This window comes from Boleophthalmus pectinirostris, unplaced genomic scaffold (assembly GCF_026225935.1).
Source record: "Boleophthalmus pectinirostris isolate CB_2022bp ecotype Guang Dong unplaced genomic scaffold, ASM2622593v1 HiC_scaffold_17, whole genome shotgun sequence".
Lineage (NCBI taxonomy): Eukaryota > Metazoa > Chordata > Actinopteri > Gobiiformes > Gobiidae > Boleophthalmus > Boleophthalmus pectinirostris.
In genome coordinates, this window is record NW_026571115.1 from 21,363,416 (window position 1) to 21,378,538 (window position 15,123).

General features: G+C 39.3%; 1 protein-coding gene across 1 annotated transcript in view; it reads left to right on the plus strand.

Annotated features, from left to right (window-relative positions):
- LOC110171234 (thyroid hormone receptor alpha-like) overlaps positions 1–15,123 on the plus strand; it is a 65,329-nt gene that overhangs the window by 22,472 nt on the left and 27,734 nt on the right. The gene's annotated exons all lie outside the window — the stretch shown is intronic.

Below are 15,123 nucleotides of genomic sequence, written 5' to 3' on the forward strand. Positions count from 1 at the left end.
TCAAAATCATGAACTATCTGTGGCCCCATGTATCAGACAATATTTGTGGGGTGGGCATTCCTAATACTTTGAGATGCTCTGTGTAAGTGTCATGTTGCTAATAGCAGTACTAGCATGCAGACAGTTTAACATGCTTCACATCCCAGTGTTTACTCTATCTCATGAGCATCACCCATAAGATATTTTCCCTCTATTTAACAATTCAAAACAAAAGTGATAAAATATGATACATTATCAAAGAGTGGTTGAAAGTTAAAGTCATGGAAAAGACACGACAGAGGAAATCTATGGGACATTTGATCTTTTGGATTTATTCCATGTTCCAGATGGTGAAACATTGCAGAAGCTAAAGGTATAGCTGTGGACTTGTCGCTGTGGCCATAAGGTCACATGTTTAACATTTGTTATGACCTTCATCACAGACTAGTCTGTCTTAGATTCGTGCTGTGTGTTTACATTCTCTGGCCTCTAGATACAATGGTCAGTTTAAAGGGGTAGTGAGGGGAGCTAACTTTAGCTAATGGAATTCAAACAGTTATTTTTGTATGTACACTCTGTCATTGGCAGCAGGACAAGACATCATATAGTCACAAGGGGCTTGTGGATATAAAAAGTGAGTGAAGCGACATTATAAAAATGGTATTAAAATGTAATGTACTTACGCAGTTTGAATTTGGCCAAGTAGTGACAAATTTTGTGCATTTGGCTACGTGACTGTGAAATGCCCATGAAAATGAAAGCTGAAAGAGTGTGGCTCCTTTATTAAGCCTGCCAAGTCTGAAAGTGCATTAGTGCATTGCCTTGGCAAAACTATAGGAACTATAGTGGGTAAGGCGTGGTTTCCACCGATTTCTCTTGCTTTTAATTTGATGGATGTGTTGGAGATTCTTTGTCATATAAGTGCAGAGTAGGATCTAATAATAGACTAATGGAGTTTGAATCTATACAGGTGTGAGACTGTATCTTCTGCTGTCTTTGTCTGCTGAAGGTGATACTGATTCTTACCCCATGATGTAGCACAGTCCCCCTGCTGTGCATCACAGAGATTGTGGGTTCAGTTTCTGAGTATCTCTCCTTGGCCAATAGTAAAATGTACTTTCTCCTTGTAGATGTGAGAGCGATTGGTTCTTTCTCACTGTACACTTGTATCCCTCCTCAGCAGCTAGATTATCAGCGCATGCACATGCCATCTGCTATATGAATGAAGGGGTGAGAATGAATACATTATGTTATCGGAAGTACTTTATGTTCCCCCAAGGAGTTATCAATATTGATAATGTAAAACATGAATAAATATCACTATCAAGTACAACAGAACTGAAATGCCTATAGTGAGTGTAACACCATCTTTTAGCAAAAACAGTACTGATGATTATAGTAATACAGTAGCAAAATCTGAAGCACATCCAAAATGAGGTTGAAGAGTTAAAGAAACAAGAACAAAGTGTTCCACATTTCTTTGCAGTGAACTCTGCTTGAGAATCATTACAACACGGGTGGCCTACTTTTCTAAACTCATCTTATCATTATGTTCTCTGTCCGTTGTTTAAGTTTTAAAATGCAGTTTGCACAGCATCCTCTAATCTAACTTTGTCTCATTTATCATGAGAGCAGATTGTCTGGGCTTTGTGCACAGTATGGCCGAGCGGAGCTGTGCAGAGAATGAAACATGTGAATGTAGTGGAGGATGAACAAGGACATGCGTTACCTCAGACAGCCCCGGGCCCCTCCCTCCTCCCACTCTCCCCCACCCGTCTATACCATCCCATGATCATTGTTAGTCTCCTCACATCTCTGCGCCACTACGCCCCCTGCAGCTTGTTACCACAGCAGCACGCAGCCTTCCTCTGCCACCTGTAGCAAAGAATGCATCGTCCATCCCAGCCAATCACATGGCAGCTCTGTGCGCCACGCACATCCACACCAACTCCTGTATCTAGGCCAGTGGCGGGGCTTGTATGAGTGCGTACGGGGTCATATGTGTTGCTTAGTTTCATGTGCCTTAAAGAGCACATAGGGGCAGACTGAATGTGCTTTGTGTGCAGGGAGTATGGAATGGTAGCATAAATGAGTCATAGCCTGGCTTTCGCCCGCTCTGTGGCTCCAGATATAGGTACATCAAATTGGAACATTGCATGAGTCATCCCCGGGCTCTCAGAGAATATGAGCAAGATGTGTGTCCTGTGTGTGCTCAATGTACTGGTGCATCCCACATACTGAGGAACATACTCTAGCACATTAGTGAGGGCAAACAACCACACACACACACATACACACATATAAGAGGAAAGGATGTCAGCATTAAGACATCTGAAAATGAGCAGTAGTTCTAGTGTAAAAATCACAATTTGCAGTACAGTTGCAAAACGCTACATTAGGTTTTAGCACATGTGCAGAGACAACATGCTCTCTTGTTCATTTAAAGCTGTTAAGTCTTTTCTATAGAGTGAGACTGTATTCAACTATTTTATTCTAGTGCAGAAAGGGACATTCTTCTTAGGATCAGAACTACGGCTAAAAAGTCAAGACTAAACCAGCCCTTTATTTTCATTCCAGCTGTTAAGTATCGTATGAACCTCAGATGGAGATATTTGAAACACCACTGCTCTGTTGATAATCTAATGTACTAACAATAATGGTCTTTATTGTCATTTAGGGTTGCCATAAGTATCAAATATCAGATACTAATCAATTCTGAAACTAGATACTCATATGATCAGGTATCGATACAAAAAAGTCACATTCACAGAACAGAAATGAACCTTTCCTGAATATCTTTAGAATGTGTCTGAACAAGTAGCACATAGACTAGTATACGCCCATGGAGCATTATGGCACATATACCTTCATGTCTGCAGGATTACACAGATAAAAGGCCACGTGGTAATATAAAAGAAAGTACTATGATTTTATCATTTGTCTTTTCTTCTATTGTGTTTGTGTTTTTTATTTTCAGCGCGGTATCCAAATGGCATTGAGTATTGAGTCTATTCCTTAGTGTTGAAATTGAGTTTTTATACTGTGACAACACACTATTGTTATCTTAGATAAATGAATTAGTGTAGTGGGACACCAAATATAGTGTTTGTAACTGCTGAGCAGTAACATGCAATGCTTTCGCAAATACCAAAGTTTTATGTAAATGACAAAATGCTATTGACTTAAATAAGACTAATTGTAAAAATATGTATAATTTTTGACGTTTAGAAGAATCAAGAATGTTTTATGAAGGTATGCTCAGAAAGAGGGAAAGAGAGTTGGTGTGGATATTGCGTGAGTGCATATAGGGTTCAGTGAGAATGTTTCCACCTGAAAAATCACAGTGATAGGAACCACAAGTCTGGAACAGGACTGAATCCGCTCAGTGTAAAGGGGAATACTCTGGGGTTTACACAGCGAAATATGGAACAGGGAAACCACACTTATTTATGGAGAAAAGTGTCTCTTCAGATTTTCTGCACCAGTGTCCAGTCTGCTAACATGACAAAAGGAAGAAGTGTTGCTAATCTGGACGAGCCCAAGTATCCCCTTCTCAGCCAATATGTCTTCAGTGCTGTAGTGTTATCAGCAGAGGAGGCTAGTCGTCCACACGCCTGTGACCATGTGATCAGCAGACACATGGACCTTCTACACTTCTGCCCTCTAATTGGTTTCAAAAGTTGAACAAACGTATTGAGACAATTTTCTTTTCCTTTTTTTAATGTATGATATCTAATGTCAAGTCTGCCTGACTCAATCACTGGTCTCACTAAGGAAACTTTTGTAGTTGTAGAACACTGCAGTATCGGCCCATGTTTTGTGCGCTAATACCTGTACTGCATTCTCCAGCCAGTATTTTACTTCTTTAATAAACTTCATTTATTTAGTGCTGCTATTCTCACAGTGCGGACTTTTTAACTAACTATCCCCGGGTTCCCTTTTTGATCCGGACTTCCTCCTGTTGACCACAAGTCTGTTCACATGCTGTTAAAACATGTATGATATGGCACATCGTGACTCTGTGAAGTAGGTCAGGCCGCACACAGCACTTTTGGCTGCAGATATATGTTTATGCAGAGACCATCGCAAACAACAGCTGGCTTTGTCAACATCTGTTGGTGTATTTCACTGTGCTTTGACCTCACCGTACAAATGTGCTTTCTTTTACGCTGCGCTATAGCACAGACACAATGAAACAAGCACCCATGCACGCCTGCCATACATTATTTATTTAAAGCTGTGTGGATGTAATGGTCCTTTGCATCTATACCCTGGAGAATAGTTCCAAGGAAAATTACACCGCTCACATGTTTAGTACACATTTCACACACTAACATACTAGTCAGTTTTATTGGGCATAAAACAAATTGAAATTTAGCAATGAAGGAAACAATCTTGTTTCAGGTAAGTCCTTACACGTCTTATGTTAATTGGATATTTGCATGCTTTTCTGTCTCTACACAAGATATTAGAATGGAAAATGACAACAAAGTCATTTCCTAAAAAACCCTACTACTTGGGGAAATTCCATCTTACCCACATAGGGCTATCTGACTTACTGTACTGTCAGTGATCAGTTTGGTGTCACTATTTTGATGTCAGTTTGCATTTGTTCTATTCATGAAGTATGTGACGATAGAAAATATGTTCATAACAAAAGCATTAGCCTTAAACATTGCATTGAGCACCAAACAAAAATGGTTTGAAAATAATCCTGTGCCTAAACAACATTAAACTCCTGACCTTTCTGTTTGCCAGTATGGCTTTAATATGATTTAGGCTAAAATCAACAACTGCAGGTACATACTCCATTCTACTACAGAACATTATTGTGACAAAGAAAGTTTAAAATAGGGCTGCTTGGTTAACTTGTGGAAGCTTCTCTGGTCTTAAAAATGTGCTCTATGATTTTTATGAGAAAAGGCTGTTGAACCTAAATGACACAATGTGCAGATTGTGCTTTTTGGCCCCATCAGCAGAAAGCCCTCATACGTCTAAAATATTAAGGGCTGAGCACGAGGGGGCGGGGGAGTGTGCTCAGCATTCTTTAAATCAGAAGCACTGTACATGAGACACTATCACATATACGGGCCCACTGCAGTGCACTGTTCAAGATGTATATGGCCCAGTGAAGTCATGAAGAGACTGCTTTATGAAAGAAGAGCAGCAAGTCCTTGTGGCTGCTTCATCTTAATAGTGAAATTTGCATAATTATCCTTTTGGTTGAAAAGTTAAGGAGCTGATTTGGTGAATTTGCTCTTTAAAGTACTCACACTAATTATAAGGGTAGGATTTTTAGTCTACCCTGCTTAGACTGCTGCCCCCATGAACTGGCCCTGGATAAGCGGAAAAAAATGGATGGATTTTTAATTAATACACATCTTCAGTTCAGAGCCCGCATACATGAATTCATCCAACCCTACATACTGTAGCTCAGTTAATAGATACTCAACTTTTTCACCTATTACTTGGCAGTATATGCATTACATAAAAAAAAAAAGTGCTGTTTACTTTCCTTTTATAAAGTAGGAACTTGTCATAATCTATGGGAGAACATCAAAGTTCTGTTGAATACACCTGCTCATCTGAATGACTACGGTTAGGGGTCGGTGGTCAAAATATTGGTCACATTTTATTATATTTTTTTTTCCAAAAGGTTTCTGTTATCATATTGGCTCTTTTGTTCCGTTACTTTACTTCATTTGGCGGCAGTAGCTCAGTTGGTAAGAGTGTCTGTCCACTGATGCGGAGGTTGACCTGTGGGTCAGATCCACTGACCCACAGGTTGACTGTTTGATTCTAGCTCGCACAAGGGAATGCTATCATTATGTCCTTGGGCAAGACACTTAACCCACTTAACCCACTGCGCCCCTAGTGTGTGTATACACTGGTGTATGAATGTGTGTGTGAATGGGGGATTGGTTCCTTGTTGTGAAGTGCTTTGATTGCCTTGTAGGTGGAACAGAGCTATATAAAAATGTGACCATTTTACCATTTAGTCTTTATCTCAGACACAAACAAAAGACACAAAAAAAAAACACTAAAAAAAGACAGCCATTTGCTCAAAAATGTACTAATTAATAGAGTGTTATGCTTTGTCACACAGAGCTGTACCAGGGTCATTATAACTGCATTTTCAGACTCCTCCAGGCGCTGCATGAATTTGTGAATTAAAGATGTCTTAGCAGTGCCTCGCAGGAAGTGAGCGTCCACAAAGGGCTGACTGGCACTGTGCCACCTGGGCACCTAAAGGCGTCATTATAGTCCACATTATAGGCCACTGTGAGTGTGCACAGGTCCCACATACATACCACATACACTTCACTTGACACAGAGGCTGTGTGCAGTGTGTAGTACGTTGTCTCGTCACCAGATTTGCCTGGGCATAGGCTTTATAGTACTACTTGTCCATGCCTCACATGGCGTCATCACACCAGTCATCTGTTACACATTGACCAATGTATTTGGTCTCTTTTTACTGAGTACAAGTGGCTGCCCACATAACATAACAGGAGAGTTTATCTTCTTTACTCTTAATCATCATGTTACTCTTTGTGGGGTTATATTTGATATTTGCCTGTATCCCACACTCTTCATCACTTTTCATTAGAGCCCGACCGATATGGATTTTGCTGTGGCCGATATGAAACCATTATAATGGGAGTTGGAGCTGCCGATAGCCGATATAATCACCGATATATTTAGTGATGTAAAAATTCACTGTAAATGTTGAATTGTTTAAAAAACTTAGGTTTGGCTCTGGTGGATTTTAAATTGGGTTTATTTAGGCAACATTTATTGTTATTTTGCCTCTTTACATCATATTTACAGACAGTAGGTTGGCTTAATGGCATTTTTGCATCACATTCTAGACCCTAGTGATGGGTATTCCAGTTCTTTTTAGAGAACCGGCTCTTTTGGCTTGGCTCACTAAAAGCTGCTGGTTCTTTTGGCTCCCAAGCGACTCTTCAGATTGTTTTGTTGCAAGCAGGTCTAAAGCACGTCTAAAGCAGGACTGAATCAGGACTGAACCAGGTCTAAACCAGGACTGAAAAAGGACTAAACCAGGACTAAAACAGATCTAGACCATGTGTAAAACAGGACTAAACCAAAACTGAACCAGGACTGAACAGGAGTGTCGGGACTTGGTCTCTATCTCGTGCCCAAGATTAGTCCTGGTTTATTTATTTTATGCTAAACTACAGCCAAATATGCTCGTTTTTTTTGTTTGTTTTTTTTTTAATCCTGTGTACACGCAAATTTCTCAAAGTTTCGTTTTCAGCCGCTGCCGCTGTCAAACTGCCACGAGTCTGCATGCGGCGTGAAGAGAAAAAAAGTGAGAGAAAGAGAAAACACGGCTCCCGCTTCAAAGAGCCGGCTCTAAGAGCCATTTCGTTCGCGACCGACCCATAACTAGTAAAGAAACTAGCGCTATTAGCCTTTAGCCGTAAATACGTGCGCGCCGCGGTAATTAATTATATGCGCAAATGTCATAATTCACACGTCTATTCACACCTCATTTACATATCAGTGCAGGTCCAGTAACAAATATACGGCCAATATAGTCACTTTACAATAGGCAAAAAGAAAACAGTCTGTTTATGTGCAGGAGCTACAGCAGCTAACCCATAACAAATGACCAAAACTAACTTCAGAGTCGACATATTTCCAACACTCACCGCTCATACAGGCTCCTCCTCACATCACAAGTCTGCACTAATAAATGTCCTTTTAATCCAGACTCAAACCGATTGTCTGTAAAAAGAATATAATCTCAATGTTTGGATCTATGTCTGCAGGTGTAAACAAACACACGTGAGTGACGCGACTCTGTGGTGTGTTCAGGGACAGTAAGAATACACACAGACAAATGACACCGCAGGTAAATACTGATGTGGAGCCACATATTTGGACATTTATCTGTCTGTAAATTGGATTAAATGAACAGAATGTAGAGAGTTCATGATTTTTAACGACGTATCACATGCCCACGTGAAATATATAATATATATTTATGTTCTATATATTACTGTCCGAATAAATATTCATTCATTCAAATATTGATTCATATCGGCCCCTATCAGCAAGCATATAGGCCGATAGCCGATATGCCCCCAGGTGCCCATATCGGCCAACCGATATATCGGTCGGGCTCTACTTTTCATCACTCTGCATCCCAGCACTGTAAGGGTTAATCATCTCAAAATCATCTGCATCCATGAGGTGATTAATAACCCTGGTTCCAAAGACGGAGCCGGTTTTACAGCTATTTAACCCAGTAGTCAGTGCATCAGTATTTACATTCAACACAAATGGTGAGAGACTCCTGCCTTGTCAGACACCATTACTAATATCAAACGTCTCTTATGGCGTTGTATTATTTTACTCTCATTCATTTATTAGTATTCCAAAAACAGAGAAAAGATTTGCAGTGATTGTATTACAATATTGCTGCTTATGCTTTTGTGTGTTGGCTCACTGTGAGTTTCAGGATCAATTTTAAAGTTCTTTTACTGGTTTTTAAATGTCTTAATGGTCTTGGGCCTTCTTATCTTTCAGAACTGCTTTTATCCTACAAACCCTCAGAGACCCTGCGCTCCTCCGGCAGCAGGCTCCTGGTCATTCCCAAAGGCAGGACACACACTCACAGAGAGGGGTCTTTCCAGTACTATGGCCCTCGTCTATGGAACAGTCTGCCGGAGGACCTCAGGGCTGCAGAGAACGTTCATGTTTTTAAGAGCAGACTCAAGAACCACCTGTTTAGTTTAGCTTTTGATTGAATTTTTATACTTTTATACTGCGGCTGCCGGAGACTGTCCTGTGGGTTCTTGGTAGAGGTATGGTGCTTGGGCCTCATCTCTCCCCTGGACCCTGTGGTGGTTCCTGGTGGCGGTGGACGGCTCTCTGTTCCTGGTGTAGACGGCTACTCTGGTGGTACTTTCTCAACTGGTTCGCCTGTATTCAGCCTCATGTTTTACTATGTGTAGTTTTACGTATTTTAGCATGTTAGTGTGTGTGAGTGCGTGTGAGTGCGTTGGTGACTGGGTGGGTGGAAGCAAATGTGGGATTGTGTTTAATCACTGTAAAGCACTTTGTGTTACATTTTTTGTATGAAAAGCACTTTATAAATAAAGTCTGATTGACTGGTTGATTTGTAGAAGTAGAGCAAAGTGGTTATTAAATCCATTTTGCAGCATACACATAGAGAACACATTGTACACGACTCTACTAACTCAGAGGAAGGTCTTTCCTCTTCTTTAGATATCAGCACCTCAGTTGAGAATGATCTATTTTCAGCCTGTGTGCCAGTCATCGGGTTCACACAACAAAGTACATGTCTGCACATAGAGTATTAGTTAATGATACATTCCTGTACTGTTCCTGGTGTCTCATCTGTGCATTTAAAACTCTTCTAACACAAAGCGCTGTGTGAATGCCAGCCAATTACTCTATTGAGCACAGCACTGATGAAATAACAATGTGCAACATTCTGAGTTGGACTCAATTTATGGAACAAATGTACTTTCTAGCAAGTCCTCTTTGACATGGTCTTCAAGGGACTTTAGACAGTGAAAAGAAGCTTCATGTGTTATTTATATTATATATTTTTTTTATTATTCTTTGTCTTGGAAAATTTACTGGACACATTTTGTTCACATCATGTTGCTTCTTTTTAGTCATGTTGTTGAGAAAATAGCCAAAATTTAACCATACAGTGGATGGTCTACATTATTGCTTTACAGCGCAGCCCTATTTGAGCATTACTATTTCTACAGTCACTTTTTTCCTTTCATCTATTCAAGTGTTAGTCCACCTGGCTCCACAGCCCATAAGTGGCAGAAAAAACATTCCTTATTGAGACTGACACCTCAGTCCATGTATCATTCTATACATGGGCACAATGCAGGCAGATTAATGCGCTTTGAGCCTGTATGCTCAACACTTTTCCAAAGGACAGAGAGTCTGAAACTAGGTTGTCTAAATAAACTTCTAGTTTTGTGCTGTCTCCACCAAACATAGAGTCCTTGTGGTGGACAGTGAGTGGGCTACAGCTGACTGACAGTGAGTGCTTTTACCCTCCTGTGAAGGGCACTCTGGAAGGAGGGGCTCATCCAGCAGGGCTGGATGTTGGGATTTGTCCAGATTTCACAGCTCCACAGATGTCTGTAATTTATGATGTATTTTCAGGAAGCCCAACTTATGTGAGGACAAGCAATGGTGATGAATAGTGAGGAATGTGGTGGTGGTGGTGTGCCTCTGTGTGACTTTATTGATGAAATAGTGGATACAAATGAAACCGATCACAAAGTAAGATTGTTTGGGTGATCGTTATGGCATCGGCACAAAAATGTTATTATTATTATTAATGTGTACATCTTAAGTTCTCTTAAAGGGCACTATACTAAGATGATATGCTCTCTTTTATAATTGAGGCTAATTGGTTTAGTATTTTAGTACATTACACTTTTACATTATGCTCATTTTAGAGAATTCGTATTTTTGATCTACCCCAGGTAGTATCTTACTTTTTTGTTGGATCCAGTTATGTTCTGAAACCGTGTCTGTAAGTTATGTAGACTATTTCTAATTTCCAATTAAACACACTTGAAATTAATAAGAACTAAAAGAGTCAAATCTACCATCATTTTCAGCTATATTGCCTGGGCAGAAAACCAAAGCCAAATGAAAGCTCAGACTGTGCTTGCTCCTCCACATGTTCTGCTGGGGTCAGTTATGCAGTGCAACTGGGGATGAGGCCGTCTGAATAACAGCGAGTGGTACAGAAGACGAAGGGTCATTCTAACACGTCCACACAAACATGGAGGAGAGGCGAAGGGAAGGTCAAGCGTAGCTGGCTCACATTCTTGGCAGCCTTCACTCTGTGGTCATTAGGCAGAGCAGCAGCAGGAATGAGCAGATCAGCCCAGGATCAAGCTCTCTATAGGCGCAGACTAGTGTGTGCTGTAATATCATTTAGTCTGTCCAGTCGAAGTGCAGGCGTCTCCACACTGTCAAGTTTCTGTGTAGAATGCTGAGTTTTAATTTGTTCAGAAGGAGTAATTTGCACCTTAAGTAGTGCTGGGGAGTTCATTACATTTTAATCAAGACTGAGATTCAGTCATATCTAATTGTCAATTATATGCTTGGGTCTTTTGAAACAAGCAGTCTGCCACCAGTCATCGGTCAGTAAAACCATGCGGTGTGAGGCAGACTTCAGAATTAACTGACTATTCTTTGTCTTGTTTATGCTCTAGAAATCAATATAAACAATTTATATTTTGTTTTTGAAAAGAATGAATACAACTTGAATAAAAAATATAAAATATATATTTTTAAATCTATCTTTTATCTATCTTTAATCTATTTTTTATAAAATAAAAGATAGATCATTATCAGGAAAAAGTTTTGGGGTTTTTTTGTTATTTCCCCGAGCCCTAAGGATTAATATTATATAAGGATATTTAAACATGTATGAAATCTATTTGGCATTGTATGGGAGCTTCAAATGTAAAGCATGTGGACAGTATGAGTCCTGTTTGTGTTAATGTAAATGTGACAGGATCAATCACAGATGTACTGTATGTATGTTTGAACTTGACTCAGGACACACTGTGTACTTTTATTGAAAATAGGAGGGGCTGCTGTTTGAGCTGCAGACGAGCTCAACCTTTCAATTCTGAACAAGCAGTGAATCCACTGTATAACCATGTTTATTAGACCTATAGTAATAATATTCATGGTCATGCACATTATGTGTATTGATTTTTGAATAACTTTTTCTTTCATGTTGTAGAACATTTCTACGTCTCAGCCATGGCCATTGTATTGTATTGAAATGTAAAGCAATGTGACTTCTGATTTAATGTATTATTCATGCTTTTTGAAGCATTGTTATTTCACATTTTCCTGCTTAAATGTGTAATGTACATTGTTTGGAAAACAAGTCCAGAACCGTATTTCTGAGCATGCAAAATACCTCACTTGTCAGCAGAGGGTGCACAAACATGCTTTCTGGTGCTACACTTATGACTGAAGCAGTCTAAATCAGGCTAAAAGAAGAGCTGTTTATATAATGTTATTGACAGAGTGTTGCCTTAATTAGCATTTTGTAAACATATACAACTCCAAGTGTGTTTGTGATGTTTGAGTGTATGAGTGTAATGCTGTGTAATTTACCGATTTTAAAGAAGATTTATATTTTGTTATCCTTTCTACAGCCAATTCTCTGTCTGTATTTTGGAGCAGAGCTCACATTCTTGAGGAATAAATTTGACTATTTTGTGTTCATTTGGAATGATTAAAAGTCTGTATTGTTTATGTTTGGGAAATTGATATTTAAAGAAATGCTTATTTGTTTTTAATTACAAAGTAATGACAAAGTAATCACTCATTTTTATCATTATTATTATTATTTTTTATTAATATTATTATATTGTCCAGCCCTAGTGTGAACTTTTTACCTACCTTCATTTCTAAGCCAGTCCTCTAGAGCTGCATTTACATCTTATTAATTTCACATTCCTCTTAGTAAATTCTGCATTATTCATCCACAACCTGAAAACTATCTATGATTCAGAGGTGCTTTGTCTCCTGTGTATTTTACAGCCAGAAAAGTTTTCATACATCGCATATCACTAGTAAACATCAATGGCTCCACATCTGTCAGTGGTCTCAGTGTGATGAATGCTCATCAGTGCATATAGTTGTTTGCCTGGATACACCCACAGAGAGAAAGTCACAGAATGCTCTGTGACACAGTTATGGAGTTGGAGAGAGAGAGAGAGAGAGAACAGGAGAAAGAGGGGAAAGATGGAGAGATAAAGAGGGAGGGAGAGAAGGTGTGTGAGCATGGATGTGTGTGGATATGTGTGTCTGTGTGTGTGTGTGGGTGTGTGGGTGAGTGTGTGTGAGAGAGAAAGAGAGAGAACCAGGCTGGTCGCTGTGTAATTGTGGTGGCTGGCATACATAGTCAATGAGAGCGGGGGAAAACAATGGACTCACACAACAGATGATGGAGTAAATAAAAGAATGAATAAGCAGAGAGGGCTGCTGACTTACAACAGCGATTAGGACAGAGTTGCAACACAAAGATTAAGAAATGATCATATATATAGAGAAAGGCTCTGTTTCAGAAATATGTTCTTATGTTTCTTATTTGCTTGTTCTTGTCTCAGGTAAAATGAACAGCTCCCCAAAGGAATACATTTTCATGCTTACAACATGTACTATTATAACAATATCCAAGACGAGCATAATAATAAGTCACCTCTGAATCATTTTATTGAAGTACTAAGGATGTCCCAATACAAAGATTCATATCAGGCAAAGTTAGACCATGTTTTTACCATGTTATAAGGTGCCTCCTGATCATTAAATCATTAGAAGTTGAACTATGATGCATGTTTGAGGAATATTTATTATCCTACATTCAAGGTACAGCTGCAGTGTAAATCCTTATAGTCATCTAGGGTGCCTATATTTTTCAAGTCTAATCTAAAGATCATTTGGACAGCCCTGCTCACAAAAGCATGCCTCGTTTGTTTAGACCGTGCTCTGGCTTGGTCTTGGCTGCGTCTGTTGTTTGTCCCTCTGTTTGGTCAGATTTGAGCTGGAGATAGCATACGATGTGCTCCTTGATGACATCTTCGATATTCATCAGTGGAATGTATACAGCTCTCTTCCGGGGACAGCCATGTTTGGCATGAACCCAGTGAACTGCGAGCAGCTGCCACATGAGCTGCCATACTGTTCTGCATCATTTGTGCTCTTTGATGTCTCACACTTCTCATGGCTAGTGCTTGTGCTTCTAAATGTTTCTAAATGTGTAGCATGATTTGTATGTAGACTACGCCAGTATCTCATTATCTGCTATAAGGCTTTGTTACCCAGTAGAAAAGCGCATGAGGTGCTGGGTTCAATCCTCGTGGTGCAGTGATTGTTTATGTATTTTGAAATGATGATCAATGAATCCAAATATATCAGTCATATGTACGCACTACAGAGTCTGAACCAACCGCATGACATTTTGCAGCGTTTTCAATAGTCACGATTTGACCTTTTCCAAACAGTTTAGGAAAAAAGCAATATACTTTATCATTAAATTGTATTAGTCAGGAGATGGGTACAATATGTGATTTTCTCTTTATTTGTCCAGATAGTCCAATATATGTGCCACTTCCTTCAAAATCTATTTTAGAAACAATGCTGGAGCTAGTCTATTTTGGTGGGCAAAATGGACAAAATATCTCATTGCATTAAAGCTGGTCTATTGGTAACAGAATTGACTCTGGTTTGGAAACTATTTGAAGGGTGGGGATAAAAAACAGACAAAACATAAATATTGTGTCTACTGTAATGCCAACCAAGTATATTTTTGTGTGAAACTTTGACTAAGTCCCCCCCCCAAAAAAACAAAAACAAAAAAACAAAACAAATTTACTAGGATTTATTTCACTTTTTTATTTATGTCGGCTGCAAGAACAACTCTAATCCATTTCTCAGCCCCCTTCATTGGAGTTTGTGTAGGTCAAACAAGAAAGGGACATTCTCTTGACATTGCAGGTGTGTCTATCTTTGCAGTTGTTCAGGAAAGGGAAGAGGAAATAATAGGACCAATAGTGCTCTGTTGTGTCTGTTTCTTCCAGAACAAAATGAAACCCAGTGCATCTTTGTTGGCCCCAAATTATGCATCCCATTATCTATATCCTCCAAATCCATAGTAACATGAGGTCATTGAGACAACTTGGCAAAAACAAGACGTGCTATGGTATTTCCTCAGTACAAAATGTTCTCAGTGTCAAAATGTTTACACTTAACTAACTTGGCTTTTCTTGCTCTTGTCAAAATGTTGCTTTAAAGTTGCACTATGTATTTTTGAATGTTTCACGGTACGCTACATAAATTAACTACAGGTGTTTAATTGCTTAGAAATAGCCCGAAAAATATGAATTCTTTCTGAGTGGTGTCACATCTTAACAGATCTGACTAAATAATTTCAGTGAATGCCTTACTGTGGGATATTTGAGGCAAAGCAATAGCAAAGCATCTCTATGGAGACAAGCACGCGTCTACCTTTAAATCTTTCACTTGTGCCTTAACTTTAACTTTGAAATGACCTTGTATACTTGGAAGTAAAACAATGAA